The sequence below is a fragment of the Oryx dammah genome, unplaced genomic scaffold (genome assembly GCF_014754425.2).
Source record: "Oryx dammah isolate SB20612 unplaced genomic scaffold, SCBI_Odam_1.1 HiC_scaffold_27, whole genome shotgun sequence".
NCBI lineage: Eukaryota > Metazoa > Chordata > Mammalia > Artiodactyla > Bovidae > Oryx > Oryx dammah.
In genome coordinates, this window is record NW_024070211.1 from 14,120,825 (window position 1) to 14,137,403 (window position 16,579).

At 40.6% G+C, this 16,579-nt stretch overlaps 1 protein-coding gene and 1 pseudogene across 1 annotated transcript in view; one reads left to right on the top strand and one right to left on the bottom strand.

Annotated features, from left to right (window-relative positions):
• The window catches only part of SPOCD1 (SPOC domain containing 1), a 49,071-nt gene that overhangs the window by 13,521 nt on the left and 18,971 nt on the right, over nt 1–16,579 (bottom strand).
• Nucleotides 3,269–4,231, top strand: LOC120854420 (annotated as a pseudogene).

The window sequence follows — 16,579 nt, forward strand, 5'->3', positions numbered from 1 at the left end:
CATGGGAAATAGATGGGGAAACAGCAGAAACAGTGTCAGACTTTATTTTTTTGGGCTCCAAAATCACTGCAGATGGTGACTGCAGCCATGAAATTAGAAGACACTTACTCCTTGGAAGAAAAGTTATGACCAACCTAGACAGTATATTCAAAAGCAGAGACTTTACTTTGCCGACTAAGGTCCGCCTAGTCAAGGCTATGGTTTTTCCAGTGGTCATGTACGGATGTGAGAATTGGACTGTGACGAAGGCAGAGCGCCAAAGAATTGATGTGTTTGAACTGTGGTGTTGGAGAAGACTCTTGAGGGTCCCTTGGACTGCAAGGAGATCCAACCAGTCCATTCTGAAGGAGATCAACTGTAGGATTTCTTTGGAAGGAATGATGCTAAAGCTGAAGCTCCAGTACTTTGGCCACCTCATGAGAAGAGCTGGCTCACTGGAAGACTCTGATTCTGGGAGGGACTGGGGGCAGGAGGAGAAGGGGACAACCCAGGATGAGATGGCTGGATGGCATCACGGACTCGATGGACGTGAGTCTGAGTAAACTCCTGGAGATGGTGATGGACAGGGAGGCCTGGCGTGCTGCGATTCATGGGGTTGCAGAGTCGGACACGACTGAGTGACTGAACTGTAATAATGTATAATATGCTTAAATAAATAAAAGGTGAGGGGACCTTCCTCATCATCCAGTGGTTAAGTATCTGCCTTCCAATGCAGGGACATGGGTTTGATCCCTGGTCAGGGAAGTAAGATCCCACATGCCTCAGAGCAACTATACCGGCACATTGCAACTAGAGAAAGCTTGCATGCCACAATGAAGACCCAGTGCAGCCAAAAAGAAAGAAAAAAAAAGAAAAGGCGAGGTCAAATATATCAGTCAGTTCAGTGGCTCAGTCGTGTCCGGCTCTTTGCAACCCCATGGGCTGCAGCACGCCAGGCTTCCCTGTCCATCACCAACTCCCAGAGCTTGCTCAAACTCCTGTCTATCGAGTCGGTGATGCCATCCAACCATCTCATCCTCTGTCATCCCCTTCTCCTCCTGCCTTTAATCTTTCCCAGCATCTGGGTCTTTTCCAGTGAGTCAGTTCTTTGCAACAGGTGGCCAAAGTATTGGAGCTTCAGCTTCAGCATCAGTCCTTCCAATGAATATTCAGGACTGATTTCCTTTAGGATGGACTGGTTTGATCTCCTTGCAGTCCAAGGGACTCTCAAGAGTCTTCTCCAAAACCACAGTTCAAAAGCATCAATTCTTTGGTGCTCAGCTTTCTTTATAGTCCAAATATATGATGAAGGGCAAAAATACATATAAAAGACCAAGCATATTTGGTTGGGAACCAAACACAACTTCTGGAAATGAAAAATATGATAATAAGTATGAAAACTTAAAAAGTCAATATATAGGCCTAACAGTATTAGACAGATGAAATAAGCTAGTGAACTAGAAGATAGGTTTAAAGAAATTATCCAAATTATTCACAGCACAGAGACCGTGAAACACAATCAAAGAAACAAAAAAGGCAGAGTGAAAAGCACTGATTTCACTCAAACCAAAGTTCCAGAAAGAGAGAACTGAGCAGATGGAGTATTTGAAGACAGATGACTAAGAATTTTCCAGAACTGATAAAAAACAACAGTTTACAGATTCCAAAAGCTTGGTGAATTTCAAAAAGTTTAAGTAGAAGTAGATTCGCACCTAGACACATCATAGTGAAATTGCTCCACAGCAATGATAAGGACATCCTAAAAGCACCAAGAGAAAAAATAACCATCTAACACTTTGCTAACCATCTAGCACTGACAATGTGCTATCACTGTTCTGAATACTCTCCATGTTAGTTCACTTAATCCTCACCAAAACCCTGTGAGTTAGATATCGGTACTATTATTGCCCTTGTTTTACAGAAGGGGAAACTGAGGCACACAGAAGTGCAGAAAGGCTACTCAGTTTCCTCAGCATCACACAATTAGTAAACCAGAGACCTAAGATTTAAATCCTGGCAGTCTGATTCCAGGGGTTTTCCCTGGTGGCTCAGCTGGTAAAGAATCTGCCTGCGACACAGAAGACCCCAGTTTGATTCCTGGGTCAGGAAGATCTGGGGGAGAAGGGTTAGGCTACCCACTCCAGTGTTCTTGGGCTTCTGTGGTGGTTCAGATGGTAGAGAATTTGCCTGCAATGCAAGAGACCTTGGTTCGATCCCTGGGTTGGGAAGATCCCCTGGAGGAGGGCATGGCAACTCACTCCAGTATTCTTGCCTGGAGAACCCCATGGACAGAGGAGCCCGGGGGGCTACTGTCCCTGGGGTCACAAAGAGTCAGACACAGCTGAGCACGCAGCACAGGCTGATTCCAGAGGCCACATCTTTAACCACTGATGCTACAATACGTGTGTGCGCTCAGTCATGTCCAACTTTTTGTGACCCCCGTGGACTGTAACCCGCCAGGCTCCTCTGTCCATGGAATTTTCCAGGCAAGAATACTGCAGTGGCTGCCATTTCCTACTCCAGGGGATCCTCCTGATCCAGGGATCCGACCGGTGTCTCTTGCGTCTTGGCGGGTGAATTCTTTACCACTGTACCATGGGGGGAAGCCCAACACTATAATGCCTCTCACCAAAAGATATTTTACTTACAAAGAAATGGCAGTTAAACTAACAGCTAACTTTTCAATAGTAATATGGATGGCAAAACATAACAGAATATTTTTCAATGTGTTAAAAGAAAATAACTATCAATTGTACACCCAGACAAAATATTTTTTGAGAACGAAGATAAAATAAAGATGCCATAACTTACAAAACAGAAATAGACTTACAGACATAGAAAACAAACTAGGTGGGGTATAAATTAGGAGTATGGGATTAACATACACACACTACTACACATAAAACAGATAAACAACAAGGACCTACTGTATAGCACAGGGAACTATATTCAATACCTTAGAATATACTGAATATAGTTCCCTTAGCACAGGGAACTATATTCAATACCTTAGAATATACTGAATATAGTTCCCTGTGCTATAATGAAAAGAATCTGAAAAAGAACAGATTCAGTGAATCAAATCACTTTGCTATATACCTGAACCTAACACAACACTGTGAATTAATTATACTTCAATTTAAAAAAAGTTTTAAAAATTTAAAAATAAAGATATCATAGAGAAAAACCAAGAGAGTTTTTTTCTTAATAATTTTATCTTTTGTAATAAACGTTAAAAGATGTACTTGAGGCAAAAAGAAGAAAACATGATCCAGACAGAAAAGCTGAGATGCAAAGAGGAATTCTGACCAAAGAAAATGATAAGTATGTGGTTAAACCTAAACAAACACAGATTCTATGAAACTATAATATTTGGGTAATTTGTGGGATTGGAAAAATAACTAAGGACTAACTTCCTAGATAATAACACCACATAAATTGGGAAGGTGCATACCTGGAATTAAAGCATTCCAAAATCCTGTTGTTTCAGAGGAAGATAGTAACTACCTTTATACTTTGATAGCCTAGGTATTTCTGTTGACATTTCTAACAGACATCAAAAGAATATAAATAGGATACAGAAGACTTCCAAACTACTAGAGAGATAAAAAGGAATAAGAAAAAGCAGTCAATCTAAAAGGAGGTGATAAGCCCCACCTGGCTACCAAAGATGGCGGAAGGGCAGGTCATCGCCGAGCAGGTGGCTTCTGGGCCAGAAGGTTGTGGTCGTGTGCTGTGAGGGCATCAGCATGTCTGGCAATTTCTACAGACATAAACTGAATTACCCGGCCTTCCTCCACAAACGGATAAACACCAGGCCATTCTGTGGCCCCACCACTGCTGAACCCCCGAAGGCCTGAGGCACACTGCTCCGCAAGACCAAGCGAGGCCAGGCCGCTCTGGACCACCTCAAGGTGTCTGAAGGGGTCCCACCACCCTATGGCCAGAAAAAGCAGACGGTGGTTCCTGCCTCCCTCAAGCTTGTGCTTCTGAAGCCCAGGCAGAAGTCTGCCTACCTAGGGCACCTGGCTCATGAGGTTGGCTGGACGTACCAGACAGTAAAAGCCACCCAGAAGGAGAAGAGAAAAGAGAAGGCCAAGTACCATATGACGCTTTAACCTCTGCACCACCAGGGAAGCCCATTCTCGGAGATAGTAGTAGCTAATGAGGGGACGGAAGCAGGCCGAAAAGAACACAGAAGAAAACTGAAAAATTCACAGAGGTCCTCAAGACCCGTGGATTTCTAGTCTGAGCCCAATAAAATGGTTTACTTTTCCTGCTTGGCCTGGCCTGGCCTTCCTCCATCACCACACCAGGCTGCAGGGGACCCCAGGGGCTGCCATCCAGCTGCCACAGGCAGCCTGGGGTTAGAACACTGGGCACAGAGGAGGGACCTCTGTCAGGGCTGTTTAAGAAGGGCCTTTTTAAAAGTGTAGACAGGGCTGTGTTGTCTACATGGTCTAAGGGCTGTGCAGGCATAACTTGCCTGAGACCTATTCCTTCATGAGAGTTTTAGGACATAGACGGCTGGAACAATCAGTGCTATTGCAATACTGGCAAAAGTGAGCTGGAAGACTTAGTTGGAAGGGACACCACATTGAGTACAGGGAGTCTGCTTAAGCTTCCCACATGGTTGGATATATACTCTGCAGCTGCTAGGATGTGAGACAATGGTTGGGCAGCAAGAATCTGGGGTTCTAAAAGGTATTTATGGAAGGGAAGTACAGCCAAGGGGTCACAGGCATTGCCGTTGTGTTTTCCCTATATTTTGTGATCCAATATTAATCAATTATTTTTAAAGAAAATATAAATAAATAAAAGGAGGCAATAAAAGGGAGAAAGTGTATAGAAAATGCAGAGTATATTCAAAGTACAAAATAAGGCAGTAGGAATAGGTTCAAATAAATCGATAACTGCAACAAATGTAAATGGACTAACACTTCAAATGAATACAAAAATTATCAGATCTTTAAAAAAGAAAATCCAATTATAAGATATTTATAAAGGAATTTGAACGAGAGTAGATATGTGTATAACAGAATCACTTTGCTGTACACGTGAAACATATTTGTTAATCAACTATATTCCAATATAAAATTAAATTTTAAAAACAATAAAATTTTTAAAAGTGAAAAAAAGTATTTGTAAAACCTATTTCTAAAACACAGTGATGCAAAAAGGTTAAGAGAAAAAAATGGAGTAATATGTGAATGGGTAAATACTAACCAAAATAAAGTTTTATAGCTACACAAATATCAGATAAAACAGATTTTAAGGCAAAAAATAATGAGGTAAAGACCTTATTACATAATGACTAGCAGTTTCACCAAGAAGCTACAACAATTCTAAATATATACACACTTAATAACATAACCTCCAAAAACATAAAGTAAAAATTGGCAAAGGATGAAGAAAATGACAAATCCACATTGTAGCAAGAAATTTTTATGTATTTCTCTTAATTATTGTTAAATCTAGCTGAAAAACATCAGTCAGGAGAAAAAAGATTCAATGAAAACAATGAAGAAGCTTAATCTATGTCCATATATAGAACACTGTTCTTAACAACTAGAGTACACATATCTTTTCAAGTATACATGCAACATATATGAAAATTAAACACAGCCTAAACCATAGAGCAAATCTCAGCAAGTTTCAAAAAATGAGTATTTTTTAGACCAATACTGCCCAATTAAATATGAATGTGAGCCATAGGTGTATTTTTAAGATTTCCACTAGCCACATTAAAGAAGAGTAAAAAGAAACAAGTGAAATTCATTTTACATTTTACTTATCACATCCAAAACATTATCATTTCAATATGTATTGAGTTGGCCAAAAAGTTCCCAACGTTTTAAAGTTAAAAACAAAAGACACATTTTTCATTTTCACCAAGAACTTCATTGGGCAATCTATTCACTGGTTGTTTCACTACAATCTGCCATTTTTCAAGCAACTTCATAATTCCATCTCCCTAAAACTTTTTATTTTTTTGAGCAAAGAATTGTTCCAGGTGCCTTTTATAGTCTTCCAGGAAATTGAATTTTTTTCAACTAGGAGAATTTTATAAGGACGAACTAAAAAGACATCTGAAGGTACAGTGTCTGGTGAACATGCAGATGAATCAGAATTTTCCAGCCAAGCTGTAACCATTTTTGCCTGGTCATCAAAGAAACATGTGACGTTGTGTTATCCTGATATACGTAGTCTGTTGACTAATTCTGGTTGCTTTTCATCAAGTGCTGCCTTCAGCTGGTCTAATTGGGAGCAATACTTGTTGGAATTAATTGTCTGGTTTTCCAGAAGGAGCTCATAATAGAGGACTCCCTTCCAATCCCACCATATATACAACATCACCTTTTTTGGCTGAAGACTGGCCTTTGGTATGGTTGGTGGTGGTTCATTTCACTTGCCCCAAGATCTCTTCCATTCCACATTATTGTGCAGTGTTCACTTTTCATCGTCTGCCACAGTTTGTTTTAAAAACGGAATGTTTTCATTATGTTTAAGTAGAGAATCGCATGCAGAGATAGTCAAGAAGGGTTTTTTTTGCTTAACTTAGGTGGAATCCAAACATCGAAGCAATTACCATGACCAAGCTGGTGCAAATGACTTTCAGCACTTGGTTTGGATATTCTAGTGTGTCGGCCACCTCCCATGTGGTGTAACACTGCATCTGTGCTCAGTCACTCAGTGGTGTCCAACTCTTTGAGGCCCCATGGACCACAGCCTGCCAGGCTCCTGTGTCCACAGGATTCTTCAGGCAAGAACACTGGAGTGGGTTGCCATTTCCTCCTCCAGGGGATATTCCCGATCTAGGGATCAAATCCACATTTCATGTATCTCTTGCACTGGCAGGCAGATTCTTTACAACTGAGCCACCTGGGAAGCTGGGTATAACATTAATTTTAATTGTTCTCAATTAATGCCTCGATTTGATCCCTATCAACTTCAATGAAAAGATCTCCCAGAGAAGGATATGGCAACCCACTCCAGTATTCTTACCTGGGAAATCCCATGGACAGGGGCTACATTCATGGGGTTGCAAGAGTCGGACACAACCTAGCGACTAAACCACCATCAGCACCACCTTCAACTGGCCTACCCAACCGTAGAGCATCATCCAGCAAGCAATCTCCAGCATGAAACTTCGAAAACCACTTCTGACATGTTTAATCACTCACAGCAACTTCTCCACACACTGCACAAATCTTTTTTTGCATTTCAGTTGTGTTTTTACCTTTCTTGAAATAATAAAGCATAGTATTCTGAAAATGTTTCTTTTTATCTTTCATCTTTAATATTAAAATAGCTACACAAAAATTCAAGATTGCAGGGAGAAATACCAATAACCTCAGATACACAGATGACACCACCCTTATGACAGAAAGTGAAGAGAAACTAAAGAGTCTCTTGATGAAAGTGAATGAGGAAAGTGAAAAAGCTGGCTTAAAATTCAATATTCAGAAAACTAAGATCATGGCATCCAGTCCCATCACTCCACGCCAAACAGATGGAGAAACAATGGAAACAGCGACAGACTTTATTTTCTTGGGCTCCCAAATCACTGCAGATGGTGACTGTAGCCATGAAATTAAAAGATGCTGAGCGACTTAACTGAACACAAGAATTCACCAATTTTGATGTTTTTTAAAATGCATGCCGATATGACAAGCCTAATAATCCATCTAAAACATTATTCAGTTCAGTTCAGCCGCTCAGTCGTGTCCGACTCTTTGCGACCCCGTGAATCGCAGCACACCAGGCCTCCCTGTCCATCACCAACTCCCAGAGTTCATTCAGATTCACATCCATCGAGTCCGTGATGCCATCCAGCCATCTCATCCTCTGTTGTCCCCTTCTCCTCCTGCCCACAATCCCTCCCAGAATCAGAGTCTTTTCCAATGAGTCAACTCTTCGCATGAGGCGGCCAATGTACTGGAGCTTCAGCTTTAGCATCATTCCTTCCAAAGAAATCCCAGGGTTTAAAAAAAAAAAAAAAGAAATCCCAGGGTTGATCTCCTTCAGAATGGACTGGTTGGATCTCCTTGCAGTCCAAGGGACTTTCCAGAGTCTTCTCCAACACCACAGTTCAAAAGCATCAATTCTTTGGCACTCAGCCTTCTTCACAGTCCAACTTTCACATCCATACATGACCACAGGAAAAACCATAGCCTTGACTAGACGGACCTTAGTCGGCAAAGTAATGTCTCTGCTTTTGAATATACTATCTAGGTTGCTCATAACTTTTCTTCCAAGGAGTAAGCGTCTTCTAATTTCATGGCTGCAGTCACCATCTGCAGTGATTTTGGAGCCCAAAAAAGTAAAGTCTGACACTGTTTCCACGGTTTCCCCATCTATTTCCCATGAAGTGATGGGACCGGATGCCATGATCTTAGCTTTCTGAATGTTGAGCTTTAAGCCAACTTTTTCGCTCTCCTCTTTCACTTTCATCAAGAGGCTTTTTAGCTCCTCTTCACTTTCTGCCATAAGGGTGGTGTCATCTGCACATCTGAGGTTATTGATATTTCTCCCGGCAATCTTGATTCCAGCTTGTGTTTCTTCCAGTCCAGCGTTTCTCATGATGTACTCTGCATAGAAGTTAAATAAGCAGGGTGACAATATACAGCCTTGACGTACTCCTTTTCCTATTTGGAACCAGTCTGTAGTTCCATGTCCAGTTCTAACTGTTGCTTCCTGACCTGCATACATATTTCTCAAGAGGCAGGTCAGGTGGTCTGGTATTCCCATCTCTTTCAGAATTTTCCACAGTTTATTGTGATCCACACAGTCAAAGGCTTTGGCATAGTCAATAAAGCAGAAATAGATGTTTTTCTGGAACTCTCTTGCTTTTTCCATGATCCAGCGGATGTTGGCAATTTGATCTCTGATTCCTCTGCCTTTTCTAAAACCAGCTTGAACATCAGGGAGTTCACTTTTCACGTATTGCTGAAGCCTGGCTTGGAGAATTTTGAGCATTACTTTACTAGCATGTGAGATGAGTGCAATTGTGTGGTAGTCTGAGCATTCTTTTGCATTGCCTTTCTTTGGAATTGGAATGAAAACTGACCTTTTCCAGTGCTGTGGCCACTGCTGAGTTTTCTTTTTTTCAGTGACTAAGTTACTGAAATCCAGTACTGTATTTACAGTCATAGTACATCTCAACAAAGGTCCGTCTAGTCAAGGCTATGGTTTTTCCTGTGGTCATGTATGGATGTGAGAGTTAGACTATAAAGAAAGCTGAGCGCCAAAGAATTGATACTTTTGAACTGTGGTGTTGGAGAAGACTCTTGAGAGTCCCTTGGACTGCAAGGAGATCCAACCAGTCCATCCTAAAGGAAATCAGTCCTAAGTGTTCATTGGAAGGACTGATGTTGAAGCTGAAACTCCAATACTCTGGCCACCTGATGCAAAGAGCTGACTCATCTGAAAAGACTCTGATGCTGGGAAAGATTGAGGGCAGGAGAAGAAGGGGACGACAGAGGATGAGATGGTTGGATGGCATCACCAACTCAATGGACATGGGTTTGGGTGGACACCGGGAACTGGTGATGGACAGGGAGGCCTGGCGTGCTGCGGTTCATGGGGTCGCAAAGAGTCGGACATGACTGAATGACTGAACTGAACTGAACATCTCAATTTGGACTGGCCAACTTTCAAGTGCTCAGCAGAGACAAGTGGTTAGTGGCTACCACATCAGACGACTCAGATAAAGATCACTTTCTCAGGCCACAATAGGTATTAGTTGAAAAGCAACAATAAAGGTTTCTCTGGTGGCTCAGTGGTAAGGAATCCACCTGCCACTGTAGGAGACACAGGTTCGAGCCCTGGTCCAAGAAGATCCCACACATCACAAAGCAACTAAGCCCGTGCCCCACAGCTGTTGAGCCTGTGCGCTCGAGCCTGGGAACCTCAACTGCTGAGCCCAAGTGCCACAACTACCAAAGCTCTTGCATCCTAGGGCCTGTGCTCTGCAACAAGGGAAACCACTGCAATGAGGAGCCCGAGCACGGCAACTGGACAGTAGGCCCCGTGTGCAGCAACTAGAGAAAAGTCCACACAGCAGTGAAGACCCAGCACAGTCAAATAAATTCATTAATTTAAAAAAGGATAACAAAAAAAGAGAGAAGGAAAGTAAAGAAAGAAACTCATATGAATGGAAATTAAGAAATATGCTTATAAATAGTACACAGGCCAAATAAAATGAGTAGTAAAAATTATGAAATACTGAGAACTGAATTATAATAAGAAAGGTTATATATGAGAGTATGTGGATGCAGCTAACATGATCATCAGAGGTTCCTTTGTAACTTTAAATGACTTTATTATAAATGAAATAGAGAAAATTAATGAACCAAGCATTATTCTCAAAATATTATAAAAATAAGAGAATAAATGGAAAGAAGTGTGACACTAAAAACAAATATACAACAGACAGGGTCAACAAAACCAAAAATCGGGTCTGTGAAAAGACTCAAAAAGCAGATAACTCTCTGGCAACAATAAGGAAAAGAGGGAAGGTACAACAAGACAATATTTGCAATGAGTAATCATGTATTTAAAAAACTTAGAGGATTTGTAAAATACTTTATGCCAACATGTAAGTAAATTTGAAGACTCAGATTAAGTGGATGTATTTTTAGAAAGATGTTCAGTTCAGTACAGTTCAGTCACTTAGTCGTGTCCGACTCTTTGCGACCCCATGAATTGCAGCACGCCAGGCCTCCCTGTCCATCACCATCTCCCGGAGTTCACTCAGACTCACGCCCATCGAGTCAGTGATGCCATCCAGCCATCTCATAACTTACCAAAATTGACTCAATGAAAATTTTTTACAAAACTGAATAAACACAGAAGCATAGAATTAACTGACTCAGTAGGGAAGGAATTATCTTCCCTAAGAAAACATCCATCCAGATTTTTCTTTAACCGGTGATTCTACTGAAATGTTCAAAGAACAAATAATTCCAATTTTATACAAACTGCTGCAGTAAATGGGAAAAGAGAACACAGTCTACAATTCATTCTCTGAAGCTGCAAAACTGAATACTGAAACCTCACAAGAACAGTATGGGAACAAATCATTTCAGGCCAGTTAACTAACTCATCAACAGAAACACAAAATTTCCGAACCAAATACTATCAACAAGAAGACATAAGAAACAAAACACATCATTATGTTCTGGAAACAAACACAACACATGTTTATGTTTCCAGAAAACATAAACAAGATACAACATGATCAACTGGGGTTTATTCTGGAAATGAAAGACTGACTTAACATTTAAAAAATCCAATTCTTTAAATTTACTAATATTAGTAAGAGAATAAAAATCATATTATTTCAAAACCTGTAGAAAATATATTTCTTAAAATGTACTTTCCCTTCATAACAAGCAAATCAGGAATAGAAGGGAGTTCCCTTACAAATATATACTATACATATTATTATATAATTATATTATATAATAAATTATATTATAGTATATATTATATAATATATATTATAATGATATATATAAATACAAATATAGCAAATATACTGGTGAAATGGTGACCACATTCCCCTTAAAATCCAGAACAAGATAAGGGTCCCTGCTATCACCGCTTATATTCAATGTTATGCAGGTCTACACAATACTATAAAGGCCTCAGCTAGCACAATAAGGAAATGGAGTAGGGGAGATGTAAGAATTGGAAAGGAAATAACAAGATTTCCATTATTTGCATGTTTAATGACTGTCTACATAGAAAACAAATAAAATCCTAATAGATAAATTATATAAATAAAAGACTTCTGCAAAATCTATTGCATTTTATATACCATCAATAGCTAGAAACTGCAGTTTTAAAAAACTACCATTTTATTGTACATCAAAAATACAAAGAAATAAAATGAGACATTATATGCTTTCAAATTAGTCTGCTTCCCAAAAAATAAAAATAAAAAACTAATAAAAAAGAAAGATAATTTTTAAAAGACCAAAAAAAAAAAAACCACTAAAAACAAATTAGTCAGCCCAGAACTTTGAATCTATACCTAATCAAAGCTCCAGATTCAACCACCACTTCACAGAAAATACAGAAAACAGAGGATCAGGTCTCACTATTCCACAGAGATGCAATAAGCTACAACTTAGTACATAAACAACTTAGTTTCTTCAAAAACAGACTTCAAGAGACTTAGAGAACAAACTTGCAGTTGCCAAGTGGGGAAGAAGAAGGGGAAGGGATAGTTTAGGGAGTCTGGGATTAACATGTACACACTGCCATATTTAAAATGGATAACCGGTGCACTGGGATGACCCAGAGGGATGGTACAGGGAAGGAGGTAGGAGGGGGGTTCAGGATGGGGAGCACATGTACACCCGTGGTGGCTTCATGTTGATGTATGGCAAAAGCACACAATATTGTAATTAGCCTCCAATTAAAATAAATAAATTTTAAAAAATAATAAAAATAAAAAAATAAAATGGATAACCAAAAAGGTCCTACTGTATACCACAGGGAATTCTGCTCAATGTTATGTGGCAGCCTGGATGGGAGGAGAGTTTGAGGGATACATATATGTATATACATATATGCATATACATATATGTATAGTGGAGTTGCTCTGCTATACACCTGAAACTATCACAATATTGTTAATCAGCTATACTTCAATATAAAATTAAAAGATTTTAATTTAAAAAACTTTTAAAAGTTCAGAAAAAACAAGACTGGAAAGAGATCTATGGGTTGTGTGTGCATGTTCAATTGTCTCTGACTCTGCGACTCCATGGACAATAACCCCCCAGGATTCTCTGTCCATGGGATTTCCCAGGCCAGAAAACTGGAGTGGGTTGCCATTTCCTCCTCCAGGGGATTTTCCCCACCCAGAGATTGAACGTGCATCTTGTGCATGTCCTGAACTGGCAGGCAGATTCTTTACTACTGAGCCACCTGGGACTCCCATCTATAGGTTGAGAGAGGCTTAAAAAGCATATCAACCAATTCTAACATACAGATCATATTTAGACCCTAACTTAAAAAAAAAGTATAAAAATAAATGATCATCTTTATGAGACTACTGGAAATTTGGATATGGCTACAGTCCATGGGGTCGCAAAGACTTGGACATGACTGAAGGAACTTAGCCCGCGTGCACATTCAGAGCAGCATACTTACAATGGCTATTAGGTGAAAATAACCTAAATTTCCATCGACAGATGAATGGATAAACAAACTGTGGTAAATACATACCATGAAATGTTAATTCAGCCTTAATTCTGACACATGCTACAACACGAACCCTAAAGACATCACGGTAAGTGAAATAAGCCAGACACATTAAGGACCACTATTGTACAACTTTAGTTATGTGAGGTACCAAAATAGTCAAATTCAAAAAGACAGAAAGTAGTATAGAGGTTATGAAGGGCTGGGGGACGAGGAGATTGGGGAGTTATTATTTAATGGGTACAGAATTTCAGCCTGTGAAGATGAAAAAGTTCTGGAGATGGACAGTAGTAATGGTTGTACAACAATGTGAAGGCACTTCATGCTTAACTGTACACTTAACCATAGTTTTAAAAGGGAAATTTTACATTACATATGTTTTACCACAGTAAAACACTTTTTAATAATTAAAAATTTCTGGGACTTCTCTAGCAGTCCAGTGGTTAAGACTTCCAAGTTTCCACTGCAGGAGGTACAGTGATCCCTGGTTGGGGAATTAAGATCCCACATGCTGTGCGGTGTGGCCAAACAACAACAACAAAAAAGAATTTCTACCTATCAACAGATACCATAAAGAAATCAAAATATGAACTCTGGGAAAATATATTTGCAAAACATATAACAGGCAATGGAATAGTATCTAAAATATATACTTATTTTTAAAACTCCTACAGATCAATAAGAAAAAGTTAAAACAACCAAAATGTTTTGGCAAAAGACTGAACAGAAAATACCAGAATTTATGCCAAGAGTCCCCTCAGTAATAGGGAAATGAAAATTAAAACACTGAGACACCATAGCATATCCTCACTCTGGCAAAAACTGAAGTTTGATAATATCAGGTGTTGGTAAAGATACGGGGCTACTAGAATTTGGCACTGCTGATGGGAGTACAGACTATTTTCAACCATTTCAGACACATCTGGCCCTAAGTTGAAGACATGTACACTCTATAACCTAGCAATTCCACTCCCAGGAATATTCCATGGAGGCATTCTTGCCCATATGTACCAAGAAACATACAAAACTGTTCATAACAGCAGCATCAGATGTAAAAGCAAAAACCTGCAAACAACCCAAATGCTCACATGGAGTCAAGGAATAAATAAATTGTGCCATATTCATGCAATAGGATACTTGCTGCCAATACCTAGGATCTGTGTGATCTTGGGAAAGTTACTTAACCTCTCTGTGCCTCAGTTTTCTCGTTAGTAAAATGAGGATCATACCAGTTATCAACTTCCTAGTGTCAATGCAAGGATTATTATCATTATTCAAGGCTCTTAGAACAGTGCCTGGAAGACAGAAAGCTCTCTCTGTAAACTTTGATGTTGTTAAAGATTCCTTCTTTCCTGTCCTTGAGAGATTCCCTCCTGGTACCTGACCACACTTCAGTCTCTCAAATTCCCTTTAAACAATGTTCAGTTCAGTTCAGTTGCTCAGTCAGGTCCGACTCTACAACCCCATGGACTGCAGCAGCCAGGCCTCCCTGTCTATTGCCAACTCCCGGAGTTCACTCAAACTCATGTCCATTGAGTCAGTGATGCCATCCAGCCATCTCATCCTCTGTCATCCCCTTCTCCTCCTGCCCCCAATCCCTCCCAGCATCAGAGTCTTTTCCAATGAGTCAACTCTGCATGAGGTGGCCAAAGTACTGGAATTTCAGCTTTTGCATCAGTCCTTCCAAAGAACACCCAGGGCTGATCTCCTTCAGAATGGACTGGTTGGATCTCCCTGCAGTCCAAGGGACTCTCAAGAGTCTTCTCCAACACCACAGTTCAAAAGCATCAATTCTTCGGTGCTCAGTTTTCTTTATAGACCAACTCTCACATCCATACATGACTACTGGAAAAACCATAGCTTTGACTAGACAGACCTTTTTGGTAGAGTAATGTCTCTGCTTTTTAATATGCTGTCTAGGTGGTTGGTCATAACTTTTCTTCCAAGGAGCAAGTGTCTTTTAATTTCATGGCTGCAGTCACCATCTGCAGTGATTTTGGAGCCCCCAAATAGAGCAATGTTATGCTCACTGATCTTTCCTACTTCCTTCCTCCCCTCTGGCCCTGTCCCCCCTACTGCTCCTCTCCTTCAGTGCTCCAGGCTGCCTCCTCTGTGCTTCTGCATGTGCTCTGTCCTTCCTAGGATGTTCTTCCTATGTCTTGGCCTGCTGCACACCCACTTTCTTTGCCCAAACCCAGCTCCAACAGCCCCTCCTTCTGCCCCACCCTACCTCCAAGCCTTCCCTCTCACCCCTCCCCAGGGAAGACTCAACTGTCCTCTGGGGATCCAGAACATGCCAGGCTTCTATCTGCATTTCAATTCTGGTTCTCTGTCTCCTCTCCCCTGGACTTTGAGATCCTGGAGGAGCACCCCTGTGTGCTGAACAAATAAAATCCCATAAAAACCTAAATCCCGGACAGACCTAGAGATCGTCACACAGAGTGAAGTAAGTCAGAAACAAAAAAACACATATCATATAATATATGGAATCTAGAAAAATGATACAGATGAACTTATTTGTAAAGCAGAAATAGAGACACAAAAGTAGAGATTAAAGTTATGGATACCAAGAGGGAAAGTACTGATGGGAGGAACTGGGAGATTGGGTCTGACATACATACACTACTATGAAAAAAAGAAATAACTATGAGAACCTACTGCAGAACGCAGGAAACTCTACTCAGTGCTCTGGGGTGACCTAAGTGGGAAGGAAATCTAAGAGAGTGTACATACATGTATACCGGATTCACTTGGTACAGTACAAACACACACTGAAAAGCAATTATACTCCAATAAAATTAATTTAAAAGAATAAATAAACTGCATTCTCCCTCAGGAGGGAAAAAAGTCTAAATCTCATAGCTAGACCTTTGGCAGCTGGGCTCAGGGCACACAGTGGAACTGAACAGGCCGGGATTCAAACGCTGACTCCACCACTTACTTGCTGTGTGACCGTCAGTCAGTCACTTTTCTGAATCCCAGTTTTCTTAATCAGCAAAATAAGCATATTAACACTGAATTTTCATGCTACTATGAGGATTAAACATGAAGTGTTGACCTATGTGAAGCTCCTAGTATACAGTAAGCACTTAAAAGAGCTATTCTTGGGCTGTCCATCTGCTGGAGACATGTGCCTCCCTCACACACAGCCTGATACTTTGTAGCTACAGACAGGGTACCTGAGCTGAGAGCCTAGTGGGGCCGGAGGAGCTGTGTACCTCCTGCACTGTGAAGGGCAGAGCAGGGGCCCCTGGCAGAGCTGCTCATCCCACCCCTCCTGCTCTCCCACAGAGTGGCTCTGGATCTCACTAACCACCCTGGGGATCAAACCAACTTCTCCGCCCTCCTCCAAGAATCTCGATATCAAACCAAAAGAACACAA